Genomic DNA, 12,272 nt, shown 5'->3' on the forward strand with positions numbered 1-12,272 from the left:
ATAAATCGGAATCAGATGAGAAATTCAGAAAAATAATATCCTCAAGATAACGGACCTTATATAAATGAAATAGAAAAGTATAACTGGATGTGTCTTATGACAAAATCGAAATTTATATACAGTTTTAATTCCATTTTCATCATCTAAGATACCTTCTAGAAATGTATAATGTGTCAAATATTTTTGTAAAATAGGTTTCATTAAATTTATGTCAGGAATTAATCACACGATTTCTTATTGTCCCTATCTCGTTTATGTTTTTGTAAAGGACTTTTTTTCTGGCATGTGTTTTTCATCCATTCAAAATGCAGATTTTGTTTTTCATCATCAACTAAATGTCATGCAAATTCATTAAAATGCGTCAGCCAATGGCATTGTGATCTAAGCCAGTGAGAACCCTGGAGGATATCTAAACCATTAAGATAGTGCTAGTTCGCTTCGCTCTTACCACTCAGTCTTAATCATTAATATATTACTTCATGTCCTCTAACTATTAAATCAACAACAGTTGATCATACTGTGGTGGACAATGTTATAAATACACTACTCAAACAAGCAAAGAAGCGACCATTCATTTTTTTTTTCCTTCCGAACATATTTCTGTTGCAATATGGTCGTGTAATTTTCTCAGGCTTTGGCAAGCTAAAAGGATTTTATTTCATTTTGTTCATCAGATACTTTCTTCGTGACACTAAGAAGTGGGTTTACAATAACCCATAAGCGTCTTAATAAGAAGTATGGCAGAAACCATAAGTGTATGATATTGATGGGTAATTACTCATTTTTTGTTCAGTAGTTATGTGAGGTCTGGAGTATTTTTAGTCCGATTTCTAACATGTTATGTTTGGGTACGGAAATACACAAATGTTTGTAATTAATGTTCCAGATTTTGGAAAGTACTCTTTCGATTCGTCTGATATACTTTAATGACTTTGATCTCCGTCCCCCTCAAAAACATTCTAGGTATAAAATACCCATATGTGGTTTGTAAATAGAAATGTGTAGTTGCCAGGCAATATAATGCAATGCAAAGCATCATGCATTTCGCTGCCAATAACAAAAATATATAGACAACTGATCATCTCCTTGCATCACAGAGACCGACATTGTTCCAAAATGGTTTTGTTCTGTTTCTTGTATAAACCCAACTTTTACCCCCAAAAAATGAATGATGTAAGAGCTTCCACAGAGCAGAAGTCGTTTATAGGACCAAAAACTAAGGATGTCAAAAGAAAGCATTTTTTTTTTAGTTATGAATTTTAATATCTAACAAGCATAATTCATATTTACGTTGTAACATGTGTATCTGTAATATGGAAGTGAGCAAAATTTACGAAAGTAGATGTTCTCGCTTTTCAAATCAACTGGCATTCACATTCTTTTCCGGAAATGTCTTAAAGGCCTAGTTTAAGGAATGTTTGGCATGATAATCACCTGCTGCTGTGCATCTCCTGGTTATTGCGCTGGTGTCACAGTAGGGGCCATTCCCTGTGTTTTTGGTTATTGGCTCAGGGCCATTTAGGGTTCACACTTTTCGAGTAGATAATCTCATTGTCTCACTAATACATATAAACAATATCCATATCTAATGTATTTATTAATGAAAACTGATTGGACATAAATAATAAACAAATAAGAGTGTTAAGGTATTGAACATGTATATGATAGTTATATATATTTAAAACCATTTTAAACGCATGGTCACCATTGTTATATCCAAAGTGTGAAGCATCCTGGTTAAATCATATTAATGGGATATTATATATAACTTAACTCTTAATTTTATTCAAAGGCGTGGTAATGATTATATTATTATCATTTGAAAAATGAAATCATTTTTGCAAAAAGCGCCTAAATGGAAGAGTATGCTCAGAAACCGTATTCATTTGCCGTTTTTAAAATCTTATTGGTTAAAGTGAAACTGATCATTGGTTGCTAAGATATTGGTTGTAGATTTTATCACATACCTGATGTCAAAACTTACGGAATGCAGCCTCAGGCGGGCAAAACAAAACATCAGAGAAATGCAACTGAAACCATTAGGCGTAAATTAGTAATCTAAAGCATGTCTACAGTATAGAATAATAAATTGAAAAGCACGCCTCACGAAAATTCAATGTAGTCAAGTCTTGACAGATATGTTACCTCGTTAACATTAAACATTACCATAATTTGACTCGATTATGTCAGCGAATAACTGCATCGTACTTTTCAAAATTTTCCCTTATTAATACCTCCCGTCTTGACTAACAGGTGATTTTGGTCGTTGAGTACTTAAAATTACTTAGGCAATGCTTGGGCGTATATTTTTAATTGTTCAAATAATAATTATTGATAAATATTGTAAAAAGTGCGAGGTTATGGTAGTTTGAACCCCTAGGAATTCGTGTTTCACTGATAGCACGAATGCGGTGTCATGTAATAATATAGTCGTGTGTTGTGTCTGTTTGTGGTGTGTGTATACCTCGTCTAGTGCCGTTTTAGTCATAACCTTGTACCGTTAAACAATGTTTATATATAAGCTTGTGATTCGAAGCTTTTCCATGTTGTTTTCATTTAATTATTTGTTTGTTACGTGCTACAGTGGTGTAAATATTAAAGAAACAAAATACACGATTGGCAATGTGCATATAAGGAGATTTATAATCATATATGAAAACATCTTAGAAAAAAATATCATCCGTAAGCAAAGTAAACATTCAACAAAAGCAATAGTCCTAAAATATTTTGGTATAACCTGTTCGTCATCTGTATTTTTATGTCACCGATTATGCCATTAATTTACCTTCCAATAACTATGGTATGTGGTCAATTCCCTATTGAAATTTGCAAAACGTCTAGTTAAATCGAAAGTGTATCTTTTAAATAAATGCTGGATACTAGAAGAACAGATAACAACTTCGGCGATGTTAAATTATATCTATTTTCAAGAATGGTTCAGTTGCTTAAATTAGAGATACAGTTTACAAAATATTTATTACTTTACTTATGAATTGATTGTAAAAAAATCAATTTTAAAACACATTCGCTTAAAACCATAACACCAATAAAGACAAACAATGTCAAAATTCATGGATAATGTCAAAATGCCCCACGGTCAAACATCTTATGACGAACCATGCAAGAAATGTAACACAATATGGTGGCACACATCTCAGAATATATTGATAAAGATATGTTGATGCATGTTTGGTCTGTCTGTGTTTCTACGTGTTGTGTCTCTCAATATATATTATGTCTTAACGTTATGCCGTTGACCAGGTCTTTGTTAAATATATGGCTTCTGTGTTTTTCCCTGTTTTTTTTTCTCTAATGTATTGCTATAACCTTCATATTGTTACGATGAAACACCTAGGTTCATACAATGTAAACAGAATTATCATTACGAACTGAACACCTCAGTTCTAATCATTATGTAACTCAATGTTTTAGCTTCCAGCGAAAATTATTTCAGTAAGGAGTATATTTAAGATTTAACTTCAGAATCACAAGCGCATGTTTAATAACACACTTATCGACAACCAAACAAACAATACACTGTAAACTATGGGGGAAAGCCCCGCAATAAAAATGTAGCATTGTAATATTTGATAAGTATAGGATAGATCACGAGTAGCCGTTTGATATGGAATTAATCAGCAGGCGTAGCTAGTTGATAATTCAATATCAAACGGCTACTCGTGATCTATCCGACTTTGACAACAGTCCGATACCGTACATTTGTATGAGAAAAATGTCAGGAAAGCACAGGAAACAAACATTTCTGTAGTATTAAGAATGTCCATGTAACTTAAGTAGGTGCACGATTTGCACGAGATTTACCAGTTGAAATATCCGACAGAAAAACAGTTCTGTGTGAGATTTATCAAACACTTTTGCAGGCGTATGATTGGCCGGCTGGAGGTAGCTGTTGTCTAATAGATAATCGCATTTGCCGATATTAGACGGCATCGATAGCGTTATAAGTATCAGTATTGTCAATCAGTCGGGCAGAAACTACTAAATGTGTATTACAATAACTTGTAATTTGTGATTCCAAAGTACAAATCGTTCCGACCCTTTCTTACTATATGCGATTTGCTCATTCCAAACTCGATGCAACAAAACTGCTTCATGACGGCACCATATGATTACAATAGACAGCGAATGTAACTTATTTTGTATATTTTTACCAAAGAGTAATACCTCAACATATAAGCATCTAGTCTTACATCGTAATGTCGCATTTAACGAGAAGAACACAAGCCATATACCAATCAGTTGCTAATACTGGAGACAGGTAAGTGTGATTGGGACACATTATTATGTTTCCCAGATAAGGATGTCCGGAGGAGTGTTTTATGCGTCTGCGAAATTTACCAGTAGTTATTTTATGGAGAATTGAAGTGTACCGGCTACATCAGCTCCGCTCCTTGCTTTAATGTCGCTTAGAACCTTTTTCGCTCCCCACTTTACTCTCTCCGAATCATTAATACTTTATACAGTTGGAAATCTAATCAACAAATACGGGAGTGTGGAAGGGGAGAATGTAACCATAAGGTAGAAATACCGTGTTTTATGCACATTTCTTTCAAACAAAACTCGGTATCCTTTTTAAGAACCATTATTTTCGACATTTATTGTCCATGTTTTGAAATTATAAAACAATATTTTTAATTGTGGTAAATCTCATTTGGGAGTAAGAGTGCATCCTTAAAGAAATGGATATTGGAATTTAAATAAATCGGACAGAACAAATACTTGTTTCGTTCAGCGGGTAGTCTGAGGGGTTATAATAAAAAGTTTATGGAGATTCTGTCATTGTATTCTGTATGCAAGTGTAGAACTATTCGCAAAAAATTACAAATCAATTTAAGATCGTGTTACCGATAATGTTTTAAACGTTATTTAGACAGGCCGTATTCCCAACGCAGTATTGTGATATTGTTAATATGTATACAAATATAGTGCTTCATTGTTTATTTGTCTAATTGCATTATTCGGTGACCAGTAAACTATGTTTGTTCTAATGATAATTTTAGATGCATAAATTATGATGTTTCAAAATTTTCTACAATGCATTTGCAATAAAATGGAAGGTTCCTATGATATTTATAGAATTCATAAATCAGGATAAGTTTAGAATGTTCTCGAATCTTCTATTTATATAACAATGCAAGTTATATGGACACGCCCAGTAGCGAGTGCAAAATGCCATGCAAACAACATGGACACGCCCTGTAATGAGTCAATAATACAATGCAAGTTATATGGACACGCCCAGTAGCGAGTGCAAAATGCAATGCAATTAACATGGACACGCCCTGTAGTGAGTCAATAATACAATGCGAGTTACATGGACAAGCCCAGTAGCGAATGAAAAATACCATGCAACAACATGGACACGCCCTGTAGTGAGTCAATAATACAATGCAAGTTACATGGACGAACACAGCAGCGAGTGAAAAATGTCATGCAAACAACATGGACACGCCCTGTAGTAGGTCAATAATACAATGCAAGTTACATACACAAGCACAGTAGCGAGTGAAAAATGCCATGCGAACACCATTGGATCCAGTAGCGAGTACAAAATACAATGAAAACCCCCCAAGGTCATGCCCTGTAGCGAGTCAATAATACAATGCAAACTGCAGGGACATGCACTGTAGCGAGTCAATAATACAATGCAAATTACAGGGTCGTGCCCTGTAGCGAGTCAATAATACAATGCAAACTATAGGGTCATGCCCTATAGCGAGTCAATAATACAATGCAAACTACAGGGTCATGCCCAGTGTCGAGTCATCAAAACAATGCGAACTACATGGATTAAGGCCAGTAACGTCTCAATGATACATGTAAACTACAAGGACATGCCCAATAGCGAGTCAATAATACAATGCAAACTACAGGGACAAGCCAGTAGCGAGTTAATTATACATGCAAACTACAGGGACATGCGCAGTAGCGAGACAACAATACAATGCGAACTACATGGGATAATGCCAGTAACGAGTCAATAATACAATTAAAACAACAGGGATAAGCCAGTAGCGAGTTAATTATACATGCAAACTACAGAGACATGCGCAGTATTGAGACAATAATACAATGCGAAACACAGGGACAAGCCAAGTCGAAAATTCACACACACACGCACACGCACACGCACACACACACACACACACACACACACACACACACACACACACACACTCAAATACAAACACCACGAAAATTCGATGTATAGAAATTTAAAGATTAGCAAGAGTTTTTCTAGATCTTGTGAGAAAGTCTTCGATGATTTGTGGAGTATGTTCTGGAACATTCTTATTTGGTATAATAGGGAACACTTTTCTGATCTTGAGGGGAAAGTAAGTTTGAAGTCCCTTTCAAAATCCTCCCAGTGCTATAACATTTCTAATTATTTTGTGAGAAGTACACCCTGTTGATGGAAAGATTCTAAGAGTGCTTTTACATATAAAAAGTGTTCATATAGTGTACTCAGTATTTCATGTGGATTTAATGTTGTGGACATTTGGTATTTTATTCCATGTATTTTAATGTTAGCAATACTCTTCATATTAATTTGAATTATTCTCTTTTAATAAAAGCTGTTAGTAGTCATATAATGATTTTGGTTAAATAATGTTGCTGGTTTTTCTTTGCTTGTAACGTGTGGTGGTCGTAAAGATCTAATGACCTTGTTAAACCGCACAGGGTTAAACTAAAATGATACGAAATAACAAAGGCACGACATCTCAGTCAGGGCAGGGATACGACAAAATCTTTCTCATTTAAAATATTTAATCGAGAAGACAAAAGACATGATCATTGAATAGCTTTGCATATATAATATTCTATCGATAATTAAATTGCTAAAAAAATAGGGCACATCAAAACGGGTGTGAAAAATAATTATAATAGTTCATGATGGTTTATCAAAACTTTATGAAAACTGAAATTTAAATGTTTGATTTTGGCTCTCTCAACCAAAACAGGTTATTTTATTTAAAAAAGTACAAGCATTGTCGTTGCTTTCCGTAATGGGATGATGTTGCCTTTTGCTGTTGCGGAGCGTACGGAGGAAACGTATTTGTTTTGCTTGTTTTAGGTAGTATATTAAGTATATTATATTATGATTAGCTGAACATAGAAACGATTCGTCTTCCTCTGTAGCTGTATTGAATTGTACAACAGTCGGGCAACTGTTCAACATCTACAGGTGTTTGGTACGACAAAAGGCTTTTTATTCCCTCAGGAATAAGGCAGTCAGTTGGTCCATTAAATACTTTTTCCACAACAGCAAGAAACGTGTTTAACAATTACAAGTCATATTCCCCTGTTGATCTATTGTATTGCTTCCCTTTCGGAGAACCATTTAAATTCCACTGGCTTTGGAACGATATAAGGCTTCTTCTGTCTTATTCCCTCAGTAATAAGGCAGCCTATTTGTTCATTAGACATTTTCTCCAGAACACCAAGAATTTTATTTACATCAATGATTACAAAAATGAGTCTTGTTAATGGATGGTATGGCGAAGAAAGGCAGATGTTTCTTTGTGACAGATCATTATTCAATTACAGACTGTATTTTATTATGTTTACACTGGGTTGTTGTTGTCTACGTATTAGTTAATGTGTGAATATATGATAGTTCTGTATGTGTTTAATGCTTACATCTCTACATTTCAAACGAATTGTGTAATTGTAAGAAAAAATAACGTTTGGTAAAATATTTTCATAAAATGGAAATTCCTATTTTATTCCTTAAAGCATGACGGTTATAAATTACAAAAAGATGGACCCGGGGCAATATTCAATATAATTGTATCCTTATCCTAAGACATGCCACATTGGTTCCATTCTATTCATTGGTCAGTTATTTTACAGTCCAATCAAAAGGCTTGGATTCTGTTCTTAAAATTATATTCAATATAAGGTGTAAATTGAAAGAAGCCCTAGGCAGACCCTGATTCGATCACCTTTGAAGAGGATACTTGGCCATGTCCGGGACTTGGCTAAAACAAACGTGGTAGAGGATCATTAGTTAATGTTTGTTTCAAATTATTAGGACTTCAGTTTCAGTCAAAAACACATTACTAAATATTGTAAGTTTCATACGAAATATAGGGTAATGAGGCGGGACGTTAAATTATCCGAAACGCTTGATACAGTAATAAAGATAAAAACATTTTAGCAAGAAGCTTATTTGATAAACAATTTATTGATTAACATGCAGATTGTTTATGTTGTCTCGCGGTTGTTTTGTTGCCGTTAGGATTTGATTTTATGTGCGTCCTAACACAATTGCTGCAGAGTTGGAGCTACTGGCCAAGTCAGTGTAGGTTCTTTGAAATCGATTAGATATGTACATCATATTCCTATGGTGTATATCTATCATGCCATTCAAGAAATTTGGAAAATACAATAAGTTTATATTTATTTCGGCATTTTATTGAACATCTTCAATTATAATTTCCCCACACTCTTTTCACCATTGCCTTTGCCTTGTGTACATTCATCAATTTAGTGCGGTGTAACAATGATGACTGATTTATAATAGCGTGACAATCACCATGATGGCAATGTCAGAACTGGTTTGCAATGTTTCCTCTATTGCGTTGTATGGGTAAAAATATTTTAACTCTCATATTGTCGGCCTTTATTTCCTATGCTCACTAATCTCCTAAAACATGCATGCTAGTATTCATTCCGGCAAATGACGTTCTTGTCTATGAGAGTGAACAAATCCCAAGTGGCGATGAACGTTTCAGTTTCGATTTTATATTTACTATCTTTAAAATTAATCAACCGTGATGGAAAAGGATATATAACAACAAAAATGTGTGAGAGTTATTAAAATGAGATATAATGGCAAACACTTATCAGATAAAGAAAAGCTCGATTGAACCATTATTTATGCTTTAAAGAAAAAACTAGGTAAATAATATTATATTCACACACAGTCGTTCATCAACAAAATAGTGATTTTGAGTCAATATTTGATGTAATGAATTAAACTATAGAGCAAATTCTAAAAATATGGATTAAAATTCTTCATCAATCCCCTTTGATTATACTACATTCTATCGGAACATCGGCAAAATGTATGTGGTTATTAATATAGCAAGCCTTTAGACATTAAGGTCAATTCATCACATCATTAACATATGCATAAATAATTCTCACATATTTCCTCGTACACGGCAAATAATCAATAATGCCATATTGTAAATAAATATTGTTATAACAAAATAATTCGAAACAGAAGGCAAGAGTGACTGCAATAAAAACTTAACAAACAGGCTGGGTTCTATTTTGGTCATTTAAATAAAACACATAAAAACTTAAAGGACAATACGTCAACATGGATATATCTCATGTATTTCCCTGAAAACGGCAAATAAACAAATGTGATAGATTGTGCATGTAAATGCGTAATAATAAAAATACAATACGAATGGCACGAGTGACTGCTGTTAAACTAACACGAACAGCACTGATTCACAAAAGTGGTATAAACTGTTTAAAGCGACAACAATGTCTGTTCAACAGTGCTACTGCATCATCTTTTCAATTTGGCTTGCATCGTAAATTCGTCTCTAAACGTGCAAACCCATCAATACACACCCCATTAGCCTTATACTGTCAGACAGTTTATTGTGATTGAGCAACATTATTATCCATGGTTTCCCAGATATCGCTGTCCAGAGGAACCTTTTATGCGTCTGAGAAACTTACCAAAGGTAATTTTGTTGACTTAAATCGTCTTTTAGATTAGTAAACGTCACGTTGAACCCGTGTTCGTTCACTGCTAGTGTGCTTTCTACGAACGTTCAATATTTAATGCATATATGCAAATGATAATTTTATAATTTTATCAACTAATATGGGAGATTTGTGACAGATCATCATGGAAGGAGATTATAATCAGTTTAAATAAAATCATAATTTCAAAGATAACTAAAGTAAACGAGTACACTATGTCAGAGACGTATACAATTGTTTAAAAACAAAGAAATAAATATGATTATCAAACACCGGTTGGCAACATATGTAGTCTTTGTTATTCAAAAAGATATTGTTGACAGATGAACAATTCATATTGGTGCAAATTCTCTGCTGCATTTTGAGTTTCTTGAATGTATTTCTTGCTTCATGGTGTCACTTAACAAAATCACCATGCGTTTGGCTGCATTTCAATGCAATAATTTCAATACATATATGAGGTATAATCCAAAATCCATTCAGCAACTTTTCAGCAAATAACTTAATTGCTTCCGTTGTTGATAACTGTTTAGAAAAGTATGAAGATATGAACCACCAGTAGACCCGTGTTCTAATGAACTTGTGCTTCAATGTGCGTTCCAAGGCGGTATCCCATCATTTATCGGTAAAGTCATTTGATACGTGTGTGTATACGTTTTTGTATCTAATTCATTGCCGTTTAGGTCATTGCCTGTGCCTCTTAAGAGGGTTCAAATATAAATGACATATATGATTACAGGTGTGTCTTTCAAACAATTTCATCATGCATAGAACTAAAAAGTATACCTAGCAGCCTACGCATTCGGTTAAATATCCTTGAGTCTGGTAAGAATTGTGGACGATAACATTCGTAGAGACATTATGTTATAGTTTTCCGAATGCAAGACCCAAATGATCTGAACATTTTTCCTAAGCAATTCAACAGTCCATTTGGACAGGCATTACTTCCAAAACATAATATAATATTTAAACACAAATGATTACACAAGGGCACATGCAAGGCATGAGTATCACGTTTTTAAAACAAATGTGTTTCGAGTTCTCAGTCCCACAATTGTCCTGGTACGACAACTTTAAAGTTATCCATGCTGGAGTTTACATAGGCCTAACGAAACCAAAGGCAAAATAAAAATAGTGGACCAATTTAATGTAAACGTGCTTGTTCCTGTCCATTCATTTATTAAATTTACATTTGCATTTCAACGGAATAGCCTTGTAACACCAACAACATTAATAACAACAATGACATTAGCAGCAAAATTCGATACAATGGCGATATTCATCGCAACAGAATAAACCGAAACAAGTAATTGAATAAGGAAACTATAAGCAAAAATAAAATAATTGATATAAATTAACGAAATAAATGTAAAACATATACTTCAAGTTCCAAACAGATACTGACGTTGAAAGCTATTAAGCATGAGTTTCGAGTTCACTGCCTTTTTCTTTTTCCCACCTGATACGTTTTGAGTTGCGTTTTGCCTCTCTCCTGGATCATGGATATATTTCAGGCTACTGTGCTTAACCTAGTTTGATCAATAGTAACACATCTTTTGAAGAACACAACAATCAGAGAAACATGGTATGATTGATATGAATTTACAAAATAAATGTAAAAAAGTATTTAAAGTTATCAACAGCTTTTGGCTTTGACTGTGTTAATCAAACTGAAGCTGCCATGATTACACTCTGGTGTATTTGGGGCTTCCAACTAACAAGTATTTCTAATGTCTGATTATAAATATCGCAACAATAAGCATAATAACAATTTTAACGACGAACAAAAATCTAGCTAAATAACACGTAAAAATAAACAAATATGTAAATAAAAAAAGTATTTACTTGTTTATACGACGTAGGAGCCGTAACCTAAACATCTTGAATCACTATCTTTTCTGTCATCGACACACGTTAATGAAATCCAACACGAACTCAAATTTGTTTAATAATGACTTTCCAATTTCCATTGTGCCTCTATTTTGCAAATATATAGGGATATTATTATCCCAAGTTGTTATAATGGGCTTAGACATTTTCAGTAATACGGGGTGATTTCGCTGTAATGATCTTCTCTAGAAAATCAAGGACACTTTTCCACAATATATAAAATGTTCCCTATCGAACGATTAGCTAAGTGTTTTGTACGACGTGTTATACGCTCCTTTTTTCATGAGCTTGATGCATTGTATAAACGCAATGTGCAAGTCCGTAGGTTGCAAACACTTCTTATTTCATTTTTTATATTAAATAATTAGTAATCGATCAACACTTAGCTTCAGTATTTCTCTTTTCATTAGTGTTACATATATTTACTTGATATCAACGCCATTTGTATGTGTTATGACAAAAGGTACATGATTTCTAAGGAAAGGTTAGCGTACTGATTGCAGCTTCTGAGCACAAAAATTGGAGGTTCATTAAACACGAATTGGTGTTTATTTAAGTACAAAGATGTTATCATTTGTTTTGAACTATAGTGTATATTATTTGACTCCGCAAATGCATCTGGTCAACGC

At 33.8% G+C, this 12,272-nt stretch overlaps 1 protein-coding gene across 2 annotated transcripts in view; it reads right to left on the reverse strand.

Annotated features, from left to right (window-relative positions):
* The window catches only part of LOC128233617 (uncharacterized), a 149,126-nt gene that overhangs the window by 105,061 nt on the left and 31,793 nt on the right, over positions 1–12,272 (reverse strand). The gene's annotated exons all lie outside the window — the stretch shown is intronic.

Source organism: Mya arenaria, chromosome 1 (genome assembly GCF_026914265.1).
Source record: "Mya arenaria isolate MELC-2E11 chromosome 1, ASM2691426v1".
NCBI lineage: Eukaryota > Metazoa > Mollusca > Bivalvia > Myida > Myidae > Mya > Mya arenaria.